At 38.5% G+C, this 21,752-nt stretch overlaps 1 protein-coding gene across 3 annotated transcripts in view; it reads left to right on the forward strand.

The window, feature by feature from the left end:
• Positions 1-290: 290 nt before the first annotated feature.
• LOC127644692 (gap junction gamma-1 protein-like) overlaps positions 291-21,752 on the forward strand; it is a 28,245-nt gene continuing 6,783 nt past the window's right edge. The window contains exon 1 of one of the 3 annotated variants that reach the window (XM_052128006.1): positions 291-421. The gene's annotated coding sequence lies outside the window, so the exon portion shown is untranslated. Of the gene's footprint in view, positions 422-18,357; positions 18,621-21,752 lie in introns of those variants that run through there. The other 2 variants (XM_052128007.1, XM_052128005.1) reach the window with 2 other exon arrangements.

Consider the following 21,752-nt stretch of genomic DNA (forward strand, 5'->3'; position numbering starts at 1 on the left):
AATTTAGGTCTATCTGACAATTAGACCTCACAGAACAATCCAAAACCGTTCATGCAATACCGCAGTTATATCAAATTTGTTCAGTTCCCCTCTTAGCACTATAATAGATTCATAGGCTTCAAGGGATTGGCAGACGTAACAGAGATAGTGCAGTGACTGAATCTGTCCGGAAAAACCACAATAAAAGAACAACAATATCACGAGCGCACATCCTCATGTAGGGATAGCCTGGAGAACAAAGGGATCTATTGGCCAATTGTGTTCACAGTGTCACTGCCTGGTAGTGAGAGGTTTAGAGGAAAATTGTTCATTGTCCTTATTTGTTCTGCTGTGGTGAATCAGTCAAAGGTTGTAGGTTCATGATTCATCCCTGGCATTTCTACATAATAAGGAAATACTGATCTGCCATCAAAATGGAGAGGTAGGTGATCTGTTCAGTGTGTTGGTCAGTGTTGGTTTGAACTGCATGTGCTATACATTATAGAAGTCTATAATGGTTTTAATGGTTTAGAAGTTGTGTTTAAATTGTTTTTTATAAGAATCACGTCAATGTCTTATGTCATTTTATGCAAAAATCTAGATAATTCTGGTATTTTTAGGTTAAGGTACATTTGTCATCCTTACAGGTAACTAGTCCCATTTGTTTCTTTGATATGACATGACTCTCATTCTTACAGGTATGGATATGGTTTCACTATTAACTGCAATTAAAAATGTCATGGTTGATTTAACTGCAAGAATTTAGAATCAACAGTTAAAAACTGTGAAGTGTTTTACTTACAGGTGGCAAAAATATTATGTATATAAAAATGTAAGTGTTTTTCTCTGTAAGCCTATTTTGCCGATTTTTGACGTCGTCGTTGTGTCTCAAGAGTGACGCAAAAGACCATTTGAAATCTGAATTGAGCAGCCATTTTTGCGAATTGAGCGAGACTGAGACTGAGACTGAGATGCATCTGATTTCAATTGGATTTGAAACCACCTCCGGATGTGGTTTTAATCAGATTCGGAAAAATCAGATTTCATATGTTTTTTGCTGTCCAAATCTACTTCTCCGCAGAGAAAACTTAGAGAGAAAAGGCTGCGGCTGGTGCAGCCTGCTCCCATCTTGGCTACGTCTCCTTCCCCCACTCTTGGGGTAATCAGGAAGCACACAACGTCTTGGGGCATCTGGTGAGGCTCCGTGCAGCCCGAGTGCTTGTGAGCTTACGCTCATAGTAGCTTGCCTTCACCTGCATCGGCAGTTCACGTGACCAGTACTGTCCTGTGGCGTTTCGTATGTGGACCCCTAGTGTCACTTCATCGACACAACGTCGAGTGAGTGACAGAAGGTGAACGTCTTGGTTACTGTCGTAACCTCCATCTGCCACGGACAGAACTTGACCACTGTAATGGCCGAGACCTTGTCTCAGCTCCTAAGTGCAAAAACCTGAATGAATTCATCTGCCCTTTTATACCCGTATGTCGGGGAGCAGCATGCAAATTCAGCTCGCCAATTCGCCTACTCCCCATTGGCCTTTTCTCTAAGATCTGAAGGTGTGTTGGGCTCTCAAGATCAACCCCTTGTGTCACTTCATCGACACACGTTTCGTTTCCTCCATCAGGGAATGGAGGTTACGACAGTAACCGCGACGTTAATTGGCAAAAAAAACAAAGCAATGTGCAGCTAAATTGCCACAGCTAATCACCTTTTCCATTTGTTTACAACAGTATGTTTATATGGGCATGGAATTTAATAAGGTTGATTAATCTTTATCTAAAATTGATCTAAATGTTTCAAAAAATGCTTCAAAGTTCAGTTAGTCAAAGACAAGGTCTCACTGAGTGCTGTATGTAGTGGTGGTGAATTAGATTTATTTTGTGACTCAATTAATTTAATTCGGCAAAATGTTTAATTCCGAATATTTCGATTCTTTCAAAGCAACACAAATGTAATTTGCACGTCTACAAATATAAATACTTTTTTAAATAATATTTAAATACTTTAAAATAAAAATATGTTTTAAAAACCATAACCGTTTTCACCACAAATGGCTTATTTTCCCTATATTTTGTCAAATGCTGTGCTTAATTATTACCAAGACAGAGAAAAGGATAAATATCTTACACTCTGAATCAAAGCACAACATTTCCATCCGTAATTCATACCATTTCAACTGTATGGTCTTCAGTCATCTTTAAACATACATAAATTATGTTTTGTGTAAACTTGTCTTAAGTGTATTTCTCCCCTTTTTCTCCTTGTTGACGAACAACATTCCTGCCATACGTTTGGAGTGCTATCATTACTGAGATATGCTCAAACATGTTTGTTCTTGCATGTTCCCGTTTCTGGTTCAGCAACCATAGTTGAGCACCATTCAGATTTGAATTAAACTGAGGTGTCAAACAAGATGCAGAATTAGAATTACAATTTGAATTTAAGGAAGTGTAATTACAATACATTTCATCTTATTAGTTTGAATGCATGTCATACAACATATGGGGTATTTCCAGATTTGATATGAGCTGAATATTCTGTGGTCAAATCAAATATGGAGACTATGGCGCATGTTGGACTGGTTGGTCCTGCACCATTTGTATGCTATTGGATTTGATTGGAGTGATTTGACAGTGAAATACGACATACATTTTGGTCTGCTCATCACACAAAGTGTTCATATGGCTTCAGAAGACTTGGTATACAGAGTTATCTGTTACATTTACTGTGGTTTTCCAGTGTTTGTTTGTCTGAGTAATCAATAGGCATCAAAAACCTGTTTTGGCACAACCTTGCTACTTACACATTTTTACTTTCCTAATGAACTGGTCTGACCTCTGTTATGGGTTACAGGGTTTAAATTGTCTGCATACATGTGCAGGAAAAAACAGTGCACAAAATTTGATTGGGATTTTACAAGTTTTACTGCCAGCATATGCTATTTGCTTGATATAGGAATAGTGAAAAAATTACAACAACAAAAAAGACCTAGTAACCTATGTTACTACACTGCTAATAATAAACATAAAATGTCCAATAAAGGGAGAAAATAAAGTGTCCATGTGGGAAAGTTTCAAAAATAATTGGGAATCTGGCATCCTTACAGTAAAAGGGGGTGTTGTGTAGGATGGGGAGAGTCCATAAGAGGATCCAGGACATGGGCAGGGTCTGGCAGCCGCACATGCTCCCCTCATTGGTCCGTGGCACTTGGGGCGGTGGCGTGCTTAGTGGCCTGTCTTCCCAGCCCTGCGCTGCTCCTGAATCTGTGAGGATGGCAGTGTGTGTGCACACAAGGAGATAGAACGGATTCCCGTTCCTATTCTTACAGGGGGAAAAGACCCTGCGGAGGCCACACCCTGTCCTAGAAGGAGGGGAGGGTACCTAGATGAGGTTTTTGTTAAAAATAATAATAAACCTAAAATGTTCATAAATGGGGAAAATAGTGTCCAGGGGGAATGGTGTCCAAAACATGGATGGGGTCCGGCGGCCACACGCGCTCCCCTCTTTGGTCAGTGATGGCGGCTTTCGCAGCGGCCTGTCTTCCCAGGGCCACAGTGCATGTGAGGGGAAAGTGGCCCGGCATCCGTGATTCAATACCGCAGCATTGTATCTATTTCGTGCCGGGGTGCGGGTCTGGCATGCATCTAATTCAGCCGGAACCCTCCCCGCTCTGCTCCTGTAAAGAGGCAGGCTCCACGTTTATTTGGCAGCAGTGACAAGGCCAAACACACATCAGGTATGCCTAGTTCTAACAAATTAGGCTTTTTAAGTACGCACCTCTTCTCTCTCCTGCCCACTCCTTTTGTGAGCCTGGCTGAAGGGTGGCCCTCAGAGGCAGGGCAACTATGATCAGAGTGATGGGCGGGTCAATCCGCCACACCCTGATGTTCACTGATAATGTAAGTCGTGTTTTTTTTTCACTAAAAACTTTCATATGTTATTTTTCATGGCCATTTTCCTCCCCCTCTCCTAGCTTTTGAAATAAACAAGACACTGTACCTTTAAGACTTCTTACAATTGATGCCTTTTTCACAAGTGAAATTAGTAACAATGCTGATGTATCATATATCATCTCCAAAACAAATAACATCAATCCATCCATTATGTCAACTGTGCGAAGATGCTAATCAGGTGTGACAAATGACAAAAGCTATTTTGAATGGTTCATGTTCTGCATAAGTAGTGACCCAAAAGTGATAACAATTAACCTGACACCACTTTATGAATATGATGAAAAGGAGATCTCTTTGGGGACATTACAGCCTTACAAAAAGTACTGCGGTACCATGGTAATAATGCCATCTAGTGGTTATAAAGAAGAGTACAGTCTCACGTGGGTTACTTTTAAAGTTTGAGTCAGTCAGTCTTATTTAATTATGAAATGATTAAAATGTAATAGGCGCATAAAACAATACTCATTTACACTCTCTGATAATCTAATATTAAATATAAGCCTATTCTTACATTTGTGTAATAGTCCACATCATTTGTAGGAGTATTTGTTACTGGAATGATGCATTGGTCACAGCTGAGGAAAAGATAGTTGAGGCAATATATGTATGATATATATTTATAATGTAAATAAATATTCATATTTTATATTTATATGACATCATATACAAAAGTATTTTTCCATGTCACGTTTTATACATTGAAATTGATTTATATACAGTATCTGCTTTCATGTAATAATGTTTTCAGTTTAATTAATTTTAAACCATTTTCCTTTGGCTAAAAAACTGCTAAATAGCCTGTAATACATGCTAAATTCACAAATGCGGAGGTAGAATTTTATTTTAAATGTTGTACTTTTCAAATGATTTCATATTTTTTTTAAAAGTTATTATTTTCAAATTAGTTTGAATAAACATCAGGCCCCTATTGTGACAACTTACCCCACAATATGTGACCAAAATTGTTTTCACAATTTGTTAAAATGTGGATGACAAGTTAGGAACTGCTCACTTGTTTTTCAGTATTATATATAGTCTGATATTTATTTTGCTCGAATCATTCAATCATACAGCTGATACAGAAAAGATCCCTGTGTTAATTCTCAGCTTTATTTGGTGATTTATTTGGTGTTGTATTTGGTGTTGTATTTGCAAGAGTCAGTTTATATCAGTGTTTATTGTTTATATACATGTAACTTTCAGATGTGAAAGTGAAAATGGAGATTTATAGTATATAAAAAAAAGTACTTTAAATATTGATCTGTTTCGCACCCACATATACGGTATCATATCACTCCTGAAAATATGGATTTAAACACTGGAGTCTTATGGATTACTTCTTTTTGTAATGAAAAACATTCCTTTTATTATTATTATTATTGCTTTTTATATATTAATACTTGCACTACCAGTCTGAAGTTTGGACACATTTTTTAACTGATGTTTTTGTGATCTTAAAAGTTTGAACTAAAGGCTAATACTTGAATCCTTGCCCAATGGAAAGTCCTTCAGCACTGTTTAAAATCCCAGGATGCACCTCATGAAGTTGGTAGAGAGAATAGTCAGAGTTTGCAGAATAGTTATCTGGGCAAATGGTGGCTACTATAAAACAGTCACTAGAGAATCCTCTAGTTTCATAGATTTGATGATTTCACTGTAATTCTCTATGTGAAAAATAGTCATAATAAGGAATGATTAGGTGTGTCCACACTTTTCACTGGTAATTAACTTTCTCACACGAAGTTCTTCACAGCATTAGTGTGCTGCTAAACACTTAAATCTTCCATCAAAGCAACAATTAACTTGATATGCATCATTATATGAGCTGTTCAGTGAACACACATCATGACTGTGACCTCATCAACATGAGATAACAGTTGTGAGCATAATGATTTTGGTCAATGATGACCACTAAAACTGTCAGAGCTGAAGATGGGGGGGGCCCGTGGCATGAGTTGGCTGGGTTCACCCAGTACACTGCAGCTCTGCTGGGAGCTCTGAGGAGGAGATGTGGCTCTGTGTTGCTATGACAACCCTGATAACCCTTGGAGTGAGGAAGACTCCTTGGGCTTTGCCTCATCCTGCTCATGACATTGGCAGTTTTGACAAGATCATGTGAAAGATGAAGAACCTCGGGCTTGCTAAAGTTGAGTGTTAAGAACGACTGTGTATATGTCTTGAGCGCATGTGTCGACATGCATGCAACAGTTGCAGCAAGTAAAGTACAAGAGAACTGGCATCTTCTGGTAACATGAGCAACAGCAGACGACTGGAGACAGGATGTAGCAGTGTCGAGCAACATGACAAAGTTGAGATAAGTTCAAATGTATGCAAAAGAAGGGCAATTTTACTAACTACCAATGGGAATAAAGACAGTGGAGCTCACATCATCTATCTTCATTAAGATACTGGATTTGTATCCAGACAATACAGGGGAGAAGTACATGTTACTGTGAGAAATTTCATTATTCTATTTTATTTGTCTGTAACTATATATACATGAAATTAATTTATACAAATAATTATTCTTGATATGATGCATTAAGCACTGTTGTAGTTTATTTAAAACACATTCCTGTCCAGTAGGGATGGTTCCTCACAATAAACAGTACAGGTGACACTCATTGATTTTGCAGGTGGTGTGAACTGTGCTTTAAAGTTAAGGATTTTTTAACAAACCCCTAACCTTAAGTAGTAAACTTCAGGACGTACCTCATCCTACACTTTCTGTGCTACGGATATGAATGATATCTAAAATCTTGGCTTGATGAGCAGTATGGAGAAAAATGATCAAACGAGAAAGAAGTCTTAGGGTCTAGAAAAGTTATAGTGCCTGAAGAACCCTGTCGAGAGTTCAGTCTCTTAACGGAGCAAACATACTTCAAATTTATTTGGTCATCCCAGACAAGGAAGGGATCTGCTGAGCCCTCCAACCAGTGGCGCCATTCCTCCAAGGCCAACTTGACAGCCAACAACTTTCTGTTACCAATGTTGTAGTTCTGCTTAAATGGACACAGGTGGTTGGAGAATAAGGGACAGGGTTAGACTTTGTATTTTTGACGGAACCACTGGGAAAGGAACCGCAGCAACTCTGACCTCCAACGTGTCCATCTCCACAAAGAACAGCCTCTTCGGAGGGTCGGAGAAACAGAGGATAGGATCAGAAGAGAGACCTTAAGTGAGTCAAAAGTGGCCTGAGCCTGGGGAGACCAGAGAAAATCTGACTTTGTGGGATTGAGAGCAGTCACTAAAAACTGTAATCTTCAACAAAGCACTGATAGAAGCTGGCGAACCCCAGTAACTGCTTTAGCACCTTGCGGGCGCTAGGAGTCGGCCACCTAGAAACGGCTCCCATCTTCAATGGGTCTGATTAGAAACTCTGGGTTTGACATTAAACCCCAGGAACAGAACTAACTGTGGGTTTAATGTGCAGTTCTCTGCCTTGATATACAGCTGATTCTGTAGCAGCCCAAGCAGTACCCACGCAGTACCCACCTGATGAGTTGGATGTAAGAATATCATCTAGGTGCAGAAACAAACTGGTTTCCCACATACCTCAGCACATCACTGACAATGGCTTTGAAGACTGCCGTGTCGCTGGTCAACCTAAAGGGCATGACCCGATATTCATTGTGCCCTGTGAAAATATAAAAATGCACTTTGCACAAATTTTCATCCCCCTCCCTGATGCGAACCAGATGGAAGGCATTGCGGATGTCCAACTTTGTGAACTTAGGCCAACTTAGCAGTGTTGGAGGAGAAGGTGTCTGGCTGGAGGGAGAACAGCACTCAGTACTGAGTCAAAAAAGAGTTACATGTAGTAGGATCGCCGGCATAACAGGGCAGCGGGTTGATCCAGGGCTCAAATGGGAAGCTGGCAGGGAAGCGATGGCAGGACCATGCCCAGCTCGGCCTGGAGCATCTTGCATGGCTACTTGGTTGATTGTCCCCCAAATTCACAAATAAGTGTCCGTAAACAACTTATAACATGCGAGAAAGGGTTTATGGTTCCCCCTTTGGGTAAGATGGTGCCCCCCCTAAGGAGTTGGTGCCCTACACTGACTGCGTAATGTTGTATATGGAGTGGCAGTAATGATAATAATAATAATAATAATAAATAAATAAATAATAATACAATTAATAATATCTGGATATATTTAATAACCCTGTTATAAAAATAACACAATGTGAAATGTATATTTTTGCCTTGTTTCGTTCAATTGGCATGAAGGACTTGATAACAGTTTTGTTTAATAAACTCCTCCTTAAAATTCTAGAAAGAAATGCTGTCACCTCTTCCTCTGTGTTATTTGTTGTGGTTGTGTAGGCTCTGCTAACTTAATAGCCAACATATTTGGTAATGCACAAATCAGGAAAGAAAAAGTGATCCTCGAATGTGTTTTAGTCACAAAGTACAGTGTGCAGTGTAGAGATCAGGCAATATGTAAACATTGAAACATGCCATTGTAATATTGTAACTGAAATATTCCCTAATGAACTGACATGAAATCAAATTAAGGTTGGAATCTAATTGAATCAAATTAAATTTGGAAAGCAATGGGACTACCCAACAATACAAATACGAGTTGATGTTTATTAATTTTATTAGTAACAGCCTACAGTATCTATCTCATTGTTCAAACTGAATTTAGTGATTAAATTGAAGTATTTGACACAAAAGGATGATATAGAGTTATTTTATGAGATTAGGATAAAATGTCCTTTAAAAAGAAAAAAATACCCCTGGAAATCATTTTCAGGCTGACCCTGCTATACAGGCCAGATACTGTCAGAAAATGGAAAAAAGGGGCAAATATTTAGGTCTGATCTTTAATATATCGATTTAAATTTGATAATGTCATTTATAAATGAGAAACAGATAGCTAAAATGTGCTTTACTGCTTTTAAAATAATTCTTTTTGAATTTTCTTTTGAAAATGTAAACATTTAGTCTTATAATTTGCTGTTGACTTTATGATGTAAAATGTCTATTTATCTGTCACATTACTGTTACACTTCTACAGTGAATAGGACAGACTGTGTCTGTTAAACTGCTTTTTATGAATTATTATACATACTGGGCTCAAGGAAATGGAAAATAGACTCTTATCTGGAAAACCTCACTATTTATTCTGTCATCTGACATATGGAGGTGTTGAGTTATGGCAAAAGACATTGACCAAGCAAGAAACAGACTATTCAGGAAAAAAAGAAGAAGAAGAAAAAAAAAAACATTATGTACAGTACAGGACATCTCTCTCTGAGAGATGGGATGGTCAGGCCACTCAAACGAAAAGATCAATGTTTTGAAGGTACCACATCCACAGTGTTTATGCTTTTCTGGGATATAAAGCTATATAACAGCTGATGTAGATTGAGGTGCTTTATAACCAGATAACACCATGTCACAGCAGAGCACAGGAAGATATGAAGGTTGAATTGTTGGGATAAATAAGGTTTATACACTACAATAATTTATCTAAAAATGTAAATTCTGACATTATTTTCTCACCCCCATGTTGTTTCAAACCTGTATGCTACTGTTGTTTTCTGTGGAACCTAATAGGAGAATTATTGGTAAATCTTTAGTCAGCTCTTTTCCATACGACGACAGTGACCAGATGATGCCGAGCTCCAAAATGAACAAATAACAATTGAAACCATATGAATTTCAATTGTATAACAAATTTCCATTAAACTGAACTGAGATATTAAACAAAACTTACATATTTTAAACATTTTTAAATACTTTTGAAAAATGAAAAATGTATGTTTTATTGATACAATTTTTCACCCAAAAATGAAGATTCCTTCATCATATACTCACCTTTCATCTTACTTTCTTTCATCTGCTGAACTCAAACAAAGATTTTTTGAAAAAAATCTAAACTCTGTGGGTCCATGCAGTGCAAGTGAATGGTGAACTGATCTTTGCAGCTCCAAAAAAAAAGAAGGAAGAAAAAAAAGTCACATGAAGGAAACAAAGGTCAGATAAAGGTTAAAAAAGCACTATATAGGTGCAGACCATCCATAAGACTCCAGTGTTTAAATCCATATCTTCAGAAGTGATATGATACTGTATATGTGGTTGAGAAACAGATCAATATTTTAAGTACTTTTTTTTTTCTTTCTATAAATCTCCATTTTCACTTTCATATCTGAAAGTGAAAGTGAACTTGGATATTTAGAGTAAAAAAGGACTTAAATATTGTTCTGTTTCTCTGTTATATCACTTCTGAAGATATGGATATAACCACTGTAGTCATATGGATGGTCTGCACTTATATAGTACTTTTTTAACCTTAGCGGTTTTCAAAGCGCTTTACACTGTGACTCATTCACCCGTTCACACACACACTCACACACCAATGGCGGCAGAGCTAATATGCAAGGAGCTAGCCTGCCATTGGGAGCAACTTGGGGTTCAGTGCCCAAGGACACTTCGGCATGTGGAGTCATGTGGGGGGATTCGAGCCACCAACCCTGCGATTGGGGGCCAGCCGCTCTACCACCTGAGCCACTTGCATTGTATGGACCTACAGAGATGAGTACAGGTTTTGTGTAAGTAACAGACTCAAATCTGCCCTTTCGCTGCAGTTTGCAAACCTTATTCTGTTCAGTTGGTTTTTTCTTCTAATTTTTCTGTCCGTTCTTGATCTTCTGATCAAGAACGGAATGTGCTCAATATGAACTCAAATTGTTATTGAATGGAAAAGAGCTGCATGAAGATTCTTCAAAATTTCTACTTTTGTGTCCCATGGGTTTGGAACAACACGAAGAAGTCTAAATAATGAACAATAGTAATCTTTATTTATTTATTTTGCTGAGCTATACATTGTTAAATACTTTGGGGATTTTTTTTTTTTTTGCTTCCCCTCTGTTCAAACAACAAATTTGAAATGTGAGCTCACGGATCTTGGATATGTATTTCAACTCATTGACCATGCAACGCTGCATACTTTATCGCATGCTGAGGCTGAAGCAGCAGCTGTACTAGCTGGCAGTTTCCATGACGTTCCAGCGATGTCCTTCTGCACTTGATTAGAGCGCTAGCAGAACAAGAGACTTCAGCCTTGCTGAGGTTAGTTTCTCTGGCAATGTTGGCATGAACCTCTGGGCGCTTGTTCTAAGTCATTTCAGTAGATTCATGCTTTCATCAAACTCTGTGCAAGGGGCAGTGACCGAAAGGCATGCTAAGCCTAGCTCAACCAGAAGATGTAAACACATGAGACTGCCACTACACAAACTGCCTATAGGTTAGCCACCACACTAGCTTATGGGTCTAGCCATTCTGTGTGTGTATGTGTGGGTGTTTTTGTCTGTAACTGAGAGAGAGAGAGACAGTAGGGAAGTAGATCTTTGGAAGGACTTTGCAGTTGCTTCCTTGTTGTTCATCTTCTGTAAATGTTCCTCAGGGGCACTTTTCAGTCACATGGCTGTTACATAAACTCAGACAACTGTGGCCCCAGACCAACCCCGTCAACTTAAGATTTTTGGAGAAACTTTAGAGTTGATATTAGAAAGAGCAAAAATGGCTGGTTGGATGCTCACTTCACCAGCTAGACCATTTAAACAACTCTAACAATGCTTAATGCAAGCTGTTTGATAATAATGACATCATTGAAATGCTTTTTCCGCTTTTCTACAGATTTTGCATAACCGCGATAGACATGATACTTGATGTTTTAAGCTGTTGACATTTCTTCTAATCTATTACACATTGACGCAGAGCCATGCAGCTGCTTGATAGTCTCATTATGAAGCATCAACAAGTTATGCCCTTTTAAGAGTTTTTTTACAGTGTTGCAGTGCGTGGGTATGATGTAATTGAATTTTCATGACAGTTGAAAATCTGCGTCAACGCGACAGCCAGCGCACCTGCGTTAGAAGCAGAATACTGTCAATTTGGTGCATGCCATCCTCACACAGTTGTGCAGAGCGTCTGTTATTCGTAGAGTGAAATTTCATGATTTTTCCCGCCAGCCCCCCTCAATTCGAGCACTGCAAATACGTATCTTCTTTGATCACGATAAACCACTTGTATACACAAATCAGATACTTTTAGCTTTGCAGAAAACCAAATTATTGTAAAACAGTTAAAGGATGGGCAAGGAGGAGGCGAGAACCGGCTTGTCAACATAAATGATATTTAATGTAAACTTAAACCAAAAGCACAAACATAAACACACATGACGGACATGTCCGTAATTCTCTCTCTCTCGAACCATCGTCACCGGCCGCCTTTATCCCTCAGCTCCTCATCAGGCCGATTGGGGACCGGCGCGATATTCCGACCGCCCCACCCCCACCACTCCACACTCCTCCCGGCGTTATCTCAGACCGGGTGCCACCGGCATGACGTACACCCCCCATCCCTGGGGCGGGGTGTATCTTGCGTCCCGCGTGGTCATCCCCGCCTTCCTCGCCCTGGGAGGAGACAGGAGGGGAAGACAACAACAACAAAACAAAATAGGCGAGGGAAAAGTCCAACACGGTGCGACAGGGAGAGAGAGAGGAGAGAGAGAAAAAGCTCACTCACCGGTTCTCTGATGTACCGTCGCGTGGCCCTCGAACACTCCTCCACACTCAGGCGGACGACAGCCGCTCCAACCCCGGGCGAACCGGAGTGAAACCTTCGACCCCCAGCGGGCAGAACGCGCCTCCACTCTTCTGGCAGCAAATGGGGACACTCCTCCGCCCCTGGCAGCGGCTCTACCGCTCCGGGCGGTCGGAGAGTTTCTTCCCTCCTCCTCTCGCGGACGGCAGTCTCCCTCGACCCCTCCGCATCTCTGGGGACGGCAGGGCACTCCTCCGCCCCCGGCAGCGGCTCCCTCGCTCCAGGCAGTCGGGTTATCCAGTCCCCACTTGCCCCACGGACGACGGCCGTTCCCCGCATCCGGGCGGTCGGGCTACTCCGTCACCCGGAAGATGGCAGCGGCGCTCCCCAGGGTGGACGGCAGTGTCGGGGACTCTGCGACGGACATCCCTCCTCCCTCCCGGGTTTCGGCACCAATGTAAAACAGTTAAAGGATGGGCAAGGAGGAGGCGAGAACCGGCTTGTCAACATAAATGATATTTAATGTAAACTTAAACCAAAAGCACAAACATAAACACACATGATGGACATGTCCGTAATTCTCTCTCTCTCGAACCATCGTCACCGGCCGCCTTTATCCCTCGCGCGCCTCATCAGGCCGATTGGGGACCGGGTGCACGATATTCTGACTGGCCCCGCCCCCCTCCGCTCCACAATTATCCATTAAAGTTTTCATTTATTCTGTTGTAGAATTACATATTTTGGACCATTGGCATGTGTGGTCTCATCTGACTGATCTGTAGCATTGCCATGGGAGGGCACAGGGATGGGCTGGATCCTAAATGCTATAAAGTACTACCAGACAGTATATTCTTGATAATGACCCAACAAGGGTACATATCATCAGGAATGTGTTCTTTCATATAAGTGGGCATAGCGGCAAAGCCTTCAGTGGATAGAGCCCAACAGCACAGTTGAGTTGGTGGGCAGTACCCACCCACTGTAGGTCCACTGTAAGCCCACAGAGGCTTGAGAACACAGGAATCTGCAGAAGTCCACAATAGTTTTCTGCTCACTGAACATACAATGCTCTCTCATGTAATGGTGGGGCATTCCCTCTAGACAACTGCCTATCTTCTGCAGAGCAGCGATGAGTTGAACTAATTAAAAACGTTACATAAGTTACTGTGCTTTAAAATAACACTAACATTTATTAGAGTTGTCTCTATCTCTCAGGAAAAGTTACGTTTTTAAGTACAGTTGGATTTTCCATGGCCATTAAAGGGATAGTTCAACCAAAAATGAATATTCTTTCATCATTTACTCACCCTCATGTCATATCATATGTGTATGACTTTCTTTCTTCTGCAGAACACAAATCCAGATTTTTAGAAGAATATTTCAGCTCTGTAGGTCCAATGGTGAATGGTGACCAGAAATCAGGTCCAAAAAGCACATAAAAGTGATCCATTCGATGGTTAAATCCATATCTTCTGAACCAATATAATAGGTGTGTGTGTGATAAAAAAACAATATTAAGTATTTTTTTACTATAACAACTATTTCACATTACTATATAAACAGTAGGAGGCTGAATGGGAAAAGTCACTTCAACACCAGCATGTGGAAGTGAAAATGTAGTTAAAAAGCACTTAAATATTGATCTGTTTCAGACCAATGACTGTCATATTTCTTCAGATGACATGGATTTAACACTTGATTCTTATGGATTACTTTCATACTGCCTTTTGGGCCTTCAAAGTTCTGGTCACCATTCACTTGCATTGTGAGGACCAACAGAGCTGAAATAGCCTTTTAAAAAAATGTGTTTGTGTTTTGCAGAAGAAAGAAAGTCATACACATCTGGAATGGCATGTGAGTGAGTACAAAATTTGATAATTTTCATTTTTTTTTGTTCTATCCCTCTAAAGTAATAAGTGGTGTTTGTTGAGGCTGAGATGATGGACAAAAAATATCACAAAGACTTGAAGGTGGGCTCATTTGAATTGGGGCAGTAAGCAATGCTCTGGCAACCACCAAGAATACCCTATTGCAACCACATGGCAATGCCCTGATAATCAACCACGGCACCCTAGTGATCATGTGTTTCTCCAGCGAACACACAAACTGATCAAATATATAGCTTTAATGCAATTTAAAGTCACACTGGGTAAAAGTTTGAGTGCACAAACATACAGTAAATATTTTATTGCATCTTAAATTCCCTAGCTTTGTGAGGTCTCACAACTTAATTAGCCAAAAGAAATTAAGAATACACTGCACAACCCAGATATTACTAAGATGAGGTCATGCTACCAAAGTGAGCAACTGAACAAGATGGGCCACTAAATAAACCAAGATCCAACTGACAGAGCTGCATGCTAATTTGGCTGAAATGGACAACATTTCCAGACATCAATAAACTCCTCAAAACTTATTGTGATTTTTAGAGTGACTTGACGAAAACACTTTTGAGAAAGGCCAACATTGGGTCATGTCTGAAGTTCACTGTGAAATAAATTAAAGCTTTAGGAAGACTTGTGAAAAGTCTAAAGTTGGACTGAAAGTTTATTAGTATCAAGCTAAAACTGAGAAAAAAAAACATTCTTAAAATATCAAGTCCTCGATGACCTCTTGTAAACCTTTTTATGAGACAGAACAGAACCCATTTTATGGTTATTTCCATAAAAAGGGGATTGAAGAAATCTTACAAATCAAACTTTTTCTTTTAGCTGCAGTTGAAACAAACCATTGCAAGCCTGAGAGCACTTGGCCAGGGTAGGGTAACCTGCTCACCAAAAGGAGTGTGAAAACCTGTGCCCACGCCATATCTTACAGCTTTCTCTGGAGAGAGAATCCCTAGAGTAAACTTTCAAAGTACTATGTTGGAAAAGACACGACACAGCAAGGTGCAAGTCCTGTCTATCCATCCTATCTCTGGCTTCTTGCCTGGGCAGAACATCTAAATATTATGACGCAAGATATGACAGAGCATACCTGGCAGATACAATCTGCACTGTGGCAATGTGCTCCAGCTCTATATTGTGCCACATCTATGATTCCTTAGGAACTTCGCTGATGCTACTTAGCCACACAACGTTCTGTATCTAACAAGGATATACTCTAACAAGCGAGAAGGTTTAGGTTAGTTTTTCCTTAATGGAATAATTTACCCACAAAATGTTGTTATTATTTACTCACCCTAATGTCTTCCAAACTCCAATGCTGTTTAAAAAAAGAAAATGTAACAGAATTTACGCAACAATTTTGGTAAAATGACAGTTAATGGAGTGTTCCAGGTTCGATACAAGTTAAGCTCAATCAACAGCATTTATGGCATAATATTGATTTCCACAAAAATCTATTTCGACTTGCCCCTGTTCTTTAAAAATGCACAACTCGAAGTTAGGCCCTTACACTGGAAGTGAATGGGGGGCGGTTTTTGAACATTAAAATACTTACTGTTTCAAAAAATATAGACACAAGACATAAACAATATATGTTTAACATGATTTTAGTGTTATAAAATGACTTACTAACCTATTCTGAGTTGTAAATGAACACCCCCCTCCCCCCATTTTTAGTTATAGAGTTATAGCAAATTTACATATTTGTTGCCATGACGATGTAATGTCAACAAATCCTAAAATGACTGTAAAAATGACAATTTAAACAACTTTGCAGCTCAAATAATAAATGCATTTTAACAGAAGAATTAATGGAAGTGCTTTTATAAAATTATAAACTTCACATTTATGTCCTTAAACCCTCTAAATATTGGCCCTATCCACTTCCATTGTAAGTGCCTCAATGTAACCTCTAGTTTTGCTTTTTGTAAAAAAAAATTTAAAAAAATTGGGACAAGTCAAAATAAATGATTGTGGCAATCAACATTATTCCACAAAATGCTTTCGATTGAGCTCAACTTTTATTGAATCCGGAATATTCCTTTAAGGTCTGGGAATATTTTGTTTTTCTGCATTCTGGATCAGATCAGGTGTGGTTGACCGCATTGCCATTCAAAGTATACTCTTTTGGCCTCGAGCGAATACGAACGCATTTGACGCATGCGCACTACAAAGCAGTCAACGGCAGGTGAATGTGCCAACGATGCACACAAACGAGGACTGTCTGCGTGTTGTGAAAATAGGGACCACACGCGGACAGTTCACGCAGACATTGCAGATGACGTAACTTGTGCATACTGTGCACGGAGCAAATGGAACAACCGAAGTAGCCAACATTCAGTTTCAAAAAATGCACGACATGTCAGTTTGATGCTAAAGACAGCAAACATCGCTTGTTCACTGATTTGGCGGCGCGTTCCATGAGTTTTGATATCCGGAATGGAGAATTAGATTTGAGAGCTGCAGTTCCTTTTATTTATTTATTTTATGAATACAGAGTGTCATTTAAATTTGGAAGTAGCATGTAGTGGTCCTGACTCACATGGTGCCCTAAATAAAATTCAGTTATAGGCCAATATTATGTAATATGTACATTTTTAGCACAAAAACAATGACCATCTCAATTAGGCTAATTTTAAACATATAGAGTGACAATATTAAAATTGAACCAAAAATCCATACTAAAAAACATACAAAATTTCAAAAATATATACATAATACACATAATAAAACACCTTTATATTAAGTGGTTTAAAAGTATAGTGATAACTAGCTGCAATTACATAAATATTTCGATTAAAATAAGAAGACTCAGTGACGTTGCATGAATTATTGACTGGTTTATTTGAACTGATTAATTTGCATAAACCGTCGAAACAAACCAATTCACTATATTGAATTTGACTTTCCAATGCAACATGTAAGCTGATAGGTGAACTTTTATTTTTTTTAACCATTTCACTTACATAAACCGTCCGAATGAACAGATTCACTCAAATGTTTTGAACAGTCCATGAGAGAGAGACGACGGTTAATGTGCGCTTGATCACTGTCTCGGATGCTGTGTGCACAATATAATATGGCTAAAAGCAAAGTAGTGTTTTATCATGTTACTCATTAAGTAGCCAGTTACTGGAACAGCTATTGTGATGGTTTAATTACTGTCACGCCAATGCATAATGTAATAGATGGTAAATTAGGTGTGGCGCTGCTAGTCGGGCCGCTACAGAGATCCCTGCACCTCTAAGCCATTGTCTATATTGCCTATATGCCAGGATCCACCTAACAAAAATGACAAAACAGATTGGCTTGAAAATGCATATTTAAAAATGTGAAGGATATAGGAGGAAGATATTACAATAGAGGAGGAGGAGGAGGAGGATCATACAAAAATGCTTACAGGACAAGCCTGTTAATTGACAAACCTATAACTTGATCTCCAATGAAAGCAATGTCTTAGAATCATGTTTTATTGGAAGCATTTATCTGATGCATTGCATCCAATGTCATGACCAAATTGACAACAGAAGTTAAAGATGCACTGAGCATTTTTTTATGCATGTTTTCTAAGTCTTGTACTGACACCTAGGGGTGTGGATGTAGGATCATTCAAACACAACATTTGTTAGATGCCGATGCCATTGTAAAAATTAACTATTCATTGTAAGCCATGATAAATTTAACCCATGAGTAAAAGTGTCTAATAACAAGGCTGTTACTAAGATTAAGCAAGTATTTTCGGCTGGTCATGTGATCTTAACATGGTAAAATGCAAAGTTTTACCTGTGAGGTGTTCATCAAAATATCTATTTAAGTGCTGGCATCCACCACGTCGCAGTTTAAACCCTTGATTCAGGGTCATTTGCCAGAGGAGCTTTTTCTCGTGCTGAGTTTAAAGCTTTTTCTTTTTTCTCTCATTATACTTCCTCTGTTGCCTTTGGGGAGGTGTAAAACAAGCCAGACTCAGAGAGGAGTCAGAGACATGCGTGAGGCAGACACTCTCTCAAGAGCTGTGCAAAATGTGGGGTGCCGTGCGTTCAGTTTCCCGCGCTGACTGCGGCTCTAACAGCTGTTAGATGATAATGGGACATCATTTCATTTCATTATGGAGCGGCGGACACATCATAGAGCACACCTGAAATGAAACATTGAGAGGCCACCGCAGTTTCACGAGAAAGTTACGGCCGGATGGAGCGCGTGTCTTCTGGAGGTGTTTCCCTGCCACAACTTCCCAAGGTCTTTGCGTAGGCTAGTTTGTTTCCTCGGCACATTAGAGAACAGTTAAGCAGTCTAAACTATCCTAAAGGAGAAACGCTGTTTTCTAAATTCTATATATTTTTATTTTAGTTGCTAATATAATTTATTTAATTGTTAACATTAACAAACATTATAGGAGTTAGTTGTCACGTGCATGAACGTTGTTACAAAGGCTATATCACAGCTATATAAAAATAACTATAAGGTTTTTTATTTATTTATTTATTTATAACTTTTTTTAGCAGTGGTTTTGTATGCTGTTTTCAAACACTTAGTTTAAAACTTCTTAAAGTACCTTTTTAAAGACTTTTTCAAAGGGTTGAACTGTGTGTCGATATATGTATGTCCTGTCAGGGTTTTCACATATCTCAGGGCGGGATTATTAGTTTTAATCGTTTTAATAATTTTACTTTGCCTTTTACATTAGTTTGATTCAGTTGTTTAGTGTTTCATAAATGTTTTACTGTTGAAAATCCTGTAATATGCAATTTATTGGCAGTTTTTAACTATTCAGTTATTCGCAAACAGCAAATATCCCTTGAAATGTATTATTGTAATGTCAAAACGCAACTTATCTCACTTAACTGATTATAACAACACATGTTTTTTTAGTTGTACCTTAGCCTTCTGTTTCAGGTTTTCTTTCATATTTCTTCATTATTTATTTTGAGTAGTTTTACATATAAAACACAAACACAATACAAACACAATGCACAAACTACTAGCAGCCTAAGATGAGAACTGCAAATACTGTAAATATGCAAATAATAACAACAGCATAAAAAAAGGAAAGAAAGTAAGAAAGAAAGAAAGAAAGGGGGAGGGGGGGATCCACTTCCAATCTGTGATAATACATTTTGGAGATGGAAAATGTGAAGTATTTATAACACAATCTAAATAGTTTGGATTAATTTGACTCCTTTGGCCATCTGCTGATGTATATTCATATTTATTATCTGCATGTTTACCCCGTGCTTTCATCAGGAATTTATTACCAATACATTCGGTGGCTTACTTACAGCTCAGCCTTTATGACTATAGGAACAGCAAGGCTTTTTAAAACAAGTATGACAAATGAGAGTTCAAAAAGTATTGTGCATCATTTAGAATATGTTATTTCGGGTCTGTGTGGGTGAATATTTGTAGTCCTACTTTTGATTTCCTAAATGAGATTGAACTACTGAACACACATTTATGATTTTGTCATGCCATTGTCTTACAGTGGGCCAAGATGTATGAACGTCTTCAAATTGTCATCAAACAAAAATATTACACTATATATCATTTATTTCAGAGAGAGACAGTACAAGCACATTTTTCTTAATAAATAGTAAAAAAAAAAAAAAACTTTGTTCGGTTTCTTAAAATGATTAAGCATTAAGATGTACTGTACAAATGCCAAATGTCAAACTAGTTCACCATCTCTATAGTTAATGTGATGACCTATGAGGTGGTTTCTCAGGATATCAAGTAAACTTGAGGCGAACAGACTTCTTACATCCACTAAAATCATCTTGACAACAATTGTAAAAATGACTCAGAAAAGTGAAATCAGTTTTGAGGAAATGTTTAGCACCTTTGTAGATCCCACTTCATTACCTTTTTAGTTTCATACATTTTAAGTGTAGCTTAAGTGTCCACAACTCTTCAAATACATTTGAGAGCCACAGTGTTCTATGTTTATTATGTTTCGAGTGGCAAACATTGAGAAATACATGCGATTGTAACAACTGAACTCTAAACTTATTCTATGGTGACATTCAACTGGATGTTATGCAACCTGAGAACCAAAAATATTCTCTCAATTCACCTTCAGTTACAAGATATGAGACAAGTACACTCTTTACGTAAAATCCTGTGACACAATTCTCCACTGGGGTCACTTCAGCCTGCAAGGTTATACACTTTATTTTATTTTTACACTTTCCTCCACTCAGGCAAACAACTATTCTCCCTGAAGTGTCTCAGGAAACGATGTACCATGAATAGCGAGTGCTATCTGTGTCCAGTTAGCCACAATTTCCTCCGCCATACACACAGTGAGCCTGTGGCAGCCGTTCCTGTTTGTTCACATCAGAGAATGATATTCTGAAAACACGAACAGGGGCCAGTTTATAGCTGTTTTGCCAACCTTTCCAGGTTATTAAAAACATAGCTGTTTTAATTGACTTAAGCCTTTCACATTAAAAGATGCTTATATGTATATAAAAAAAAATTGCAACTCGAATAAAAAAACATTTGTTTGACAGATCTTTTTTTTTTTTTTTTTACCAAGTAAAGATAGATATGTATGGATCTAGTATGATAGAGTATGGATATTCATGAATCACACCATGTGAAAAGTAAAAGATTTAACATATATTATAATTTCACTTTTTGTTTAATTGAAGGAATACTTCACCCAAAATTCAAATTAATGTACTTATCCAGTCATCCTCGTGTTGTTCCATGCCTGTATGACTTTTTCTCTCTTCCTTGGGATATTAAAGAATGCAAAGGACACTCTTATCCATATATTGAAAGTTAATGGGGATCTGCGTTGTTAAGCTCCAAAGAACAATGCAAAGCTGTTAAAATTTGAGTTTATCACTCACACAAAGTTTGTCTTTGGCAGATATTATTTACACTCCAACCCTGTGGTAGATACTAATTTTACCCTGGTGTAAACAGTGTCAGATGCTATTTGCACTCATTTTAAAAACCAACAGCATTTGCATCAATGCAGTGCACTGTAATAAAATCCTGTTGTTTAAAAAATATATATATATATATTCAAAATGTAAACAACTTTACAGAGCAACCTGTAAATTTTACAGTTTGAAACTGTCATAATTTAAAAAAAAAAATGTTACAAAAAAAACCACATCAAACTACATTTTTAATCTTCTGAAAAATTGTTTTACTTACAGAGGAGCACGTGATGACATGAAGCTCACCAATAGTAGCTCTTCCAAGAGCAATGGCTAATAAACATGTAGAGACACTCACACAAACACTAAACACCATCAGTGTAACATGTGAGATTTAAATAATGCAGTAAACATGAACTAAACTACATCAAATGTAACACAGAACACCCCAATGTACATAACTGATGTTAAAAACAAGGAGAAACAGAA

The sequence above is a fragment of the Xyrauchen texanus genome, chromosome 6 (assembly GCF_025860055.1).
Source record: "Xyrauchen texanus isolate HMW12.3.18 chromosome 6, RBS_HiC_50CHRs, whole genome shotgun sequence".
NCBI classification, from domain to species: Eukaryota; Metazoa; Chordata; class Actinopteri; order Cypriniformes; family Catostomidae; genus Xyrauchen; species Xyrauchen texanus.